Here is a 3,045-nt window from a genome sequence, read left to right as displayed (position 1 = left end):
CCAGCAGGCTCTTGGAAAGATGAGCAAGGGGGTGGGATGCTTCCCCTCTTACTCATGTGAGAGAGGAAGTATCCTGTCACCTTTCCTACCACTACAAGACCCAGCTGGGTAGTGGTGGCGGCAGTGGAAGAGGCAGCAAGAGGAGGAGGAAGAAGGTGGAGAAGGTGGAGGAGGAGGCAGTGGCAGGAAGCAGGAGACAAGAGACAAGTGGTGGTGGCAAGGTAGGGGGTGGATTTAGCAGATGGGCAAGCACTGGCCCCCACATGGCAATGGAGGGGAGCAGGGGGGAGCAGGTGAGGGGCCCTTGGCAGCTCCTCATGAGTAGGTGGCTCCTGTTCTTTGTACAGGTCCACCCAACTACAGCTACGCCCCTGTCACAAATCACACATTCAGTCAACACATAAGCCCTATTCAGACATCATGTTGTATGAGTGTACATATGTACACAGGTACATGTTTCTGTGTGAATGGCTGAAACTGTGTCTGTTTTAAAAGTGAATCTGGGTACAGGCCCCTCAAATACATGGTACAGATAGGAAGTGTGCTGCTATACCTGCATTCAGCATAACTTGTGAATAACTGTGTACAGAACTTATCTGTGTACACGGTACACTTGTACAAACGCTGGACATAATGTGTGAATAGGGCTATGGAGGGATTGTTTGAAAAGAGCTTTGTTCACTTTGTAGTCCATCATTGGGAAGTTTGAGCTGCAAACTTGATCATAAAATGCCATGAATATTTGATATGATATGATAGAGCCACAACATTTTGTATTTTATTATGATCATAATTATTTGTATAAGGAACATTGGGTGTTAAAAAGCCATAGGAAAATTTCTAGGACTTTGAACCAGTTCTGGGAATTAAAAAATAAAAGCAGAGCACAAGAGCTGGAGAATGTCAGACTTTAGAGTCCTGAGCGTATTGTAGAACCACTGGGGTATTTTCTTTGTATGCTCTAGGATAAGAAAAGAAACACTTCTATTAATCTAATCTATAATTTAATATAGCTGAGTGATAAAGTACAAAACCATTATTTTTTATAACAAGCAGTCTCATTATTTTAAAAATGTTTCCCCTCTTCTCTCATCAACCAAATGTATTGGATTGTTGTAGATATTAGATTATATTTACTGGGTTATAGCTATTCAGTTAGTGAAGGATTGTAAATAGTGCCGCTATTAAAAACAAAGCAATAAAAACATAGTTAATCGTTGGTTTCTAAATCTTTTTTGACAATATGGCTCCCCATGCGGAGTTTAGATTGTGTCAACTTTCCCATTATTGATCTTCATTTATATGTATAAAAAGGTTTAGAGATCAGCAATAAACATTTACTCCTGGCTAAAACATATACAATCTTTGTTTGGGAATTTTTAATTCTACTTTATTTGACGTGCAGAGCTAATATTCTATGTGAACTTAACAAAAGTTAGTAGAAGACGGTCCTTCCCACCCCCAACCCCAGCCTTGAGTACATCAAGGGCTGGTTTCTTATAATGGTTATTCAAAATTTAGATCTGCTGCACAAATGCATGTGCTGAGAACTGACTAATACATAGTCTTTCAGGAATTGTTCTCCATATTTGATTTTGATATGTTTGCACTTTTCACTTATGTTAAGAATTCCATGTATGGTAGTTCTTTTTGAATGATGTATGGGTTAGCTCTCAGAGATCTAGTTGTTCACACGTTCATTCCCATTAGCCTTCTATTTTCAGGTTACCAACACTTATCAAATTTGTTCAAGATTGTTACCAGGAACTTGAATTTGGAGAAACAACATCAGCCAGATTCCAACCCATTCATCGTACATCTTCATGAGAAACGTTCTGCCCACAATGCCACACACAACCCATGTAAATAGGGCCAACTCTGATCTTTCTAACCCGTGCAGTGAATTTTCTTCACAAAGGCAAGACTGATGAAGATCCCAGGTTTGAATGGGTCTTTCATCATAACGATGCTACCCTATGCCAATGTACTTATTAATAGGTCCCAGAGGGCCACAGAGGGCTTGTGTGCTTCACCTGGGCTGCATGAGAGTGTCCCTTGGGTGATTTGGATACTTCTATATGCATAACCCCTGAAAACTGAGCAGAGCAAAGAGGCACCTTTTAAAGTGACGATTCTCTTATATTTAGCAGGGGGAGAGCAACTGGCCCCATCCAACCTGTTGTATTCTATCCAGTATCTTCCATGTTTTGTTCTTTAGAAGTTTGACCCCGTGGGGATCCTATAAGGGGTGGGGGGTAGGTGGAGTCAGAAAGGAAAGGGGAGGGAAAGGAGAAAAAGGAAATGGAGTTGTTTCTGAATAAACTCTTACTTAAACCTATATGAGATTACTTTGTGTTTGTGAGGGAAGCAGCTAAAAAACACAACCCCAGCACAGCATCCATCCAGTGAGTGCTGCTGGTGTGTTTCTTTTTGGATTGTGAGACCTTTGGGGATAGGGAGCCATTTTATTTATTTGTTATTTATTTTTCTAAATAAACCACTTTGGAAACTTCTGTTAAAAATGCAACATAAGTAGTAGTAGTAGTAGTAGTAGTGGTAGTAGTAGTGGTAGTAGTAGTAGTATTAGCAGCAGCAGGAGGGCCAAATCAAGGATAGGCTGCAGCAGAAACCATGCAATTGCCTTGTCAGCTATCTCACAATGCCCAGACTTCTTGTGAAGATCTGGGGACCCTCTCTGTACCCCATACCATAGTTTTTAATACTGTTATCCTCCAGTCAGCACATCATCGATTGTTCACTTCTGATTTCAAGTGTGGGAAGCCCTTGTCTATTCTTTCCATGTATACAATGTACTCCAATCACTCCACATCTGCATTACTTTCTGGTCCCCTCTTTAGGTCACTTGCAGGATTGTGTACTAACTTACAGAGAGATGAAGCCCCTCTGGCACAGGGGTGCTGGGCTGGTTTGGATGATACATCCACGAGCCCATCCAAATCACATAGGTGTGCACGCACAATCCTTCTGCACGTGAGTGGGATGGACTGGTGGACATATTGTGTAAACCAACCCAGCCTGCAATAC

General features: G+C 41.5%; 1 long non-coding RNA gene across 1 annotated transcript; it reads right to left on the bottom strand.

The window, feature by feature from the left end:
* Positions 1 to 758: 758 nt before the first annotated feature.
* LOC128322429 (uncharacterized) lies at positions 759 to 2,240 on the bottom strand. Its single transcript, XR_008305711.1, has 2 exons — positions 2,118 to 2,240; positions 759 to 961 (listed from the first exon to the last, which is right to left on the bottom strand). It is a non-coding gene; the product is annotated as an uncharacterized LOC128322429 (long non-coding RNA).
* Between the last annotated feature and the right edge of the window lie 805 nt (positions 2,241 to 3,045).

Source organism: Hemicordylus capensis, chromosome 4, assembly GCF_027244095.1.
Source record: "Hemicordylus capensis ecotype Gifberg chromosome 4, rHemCap1.1.pri, whole genome shotgun sequence".
Taxonomy (NCBI): Eukaryota; Metazoa; Chordata; class Lepidosauria; order Squamata; family Cordylidae; genus Hemicordylus; species Hemicordylus capensis.
Note: the sequence above shows the minus strand (reverse complement) of the source record. Positions and strands in the feature narration are given on the sequence as shown.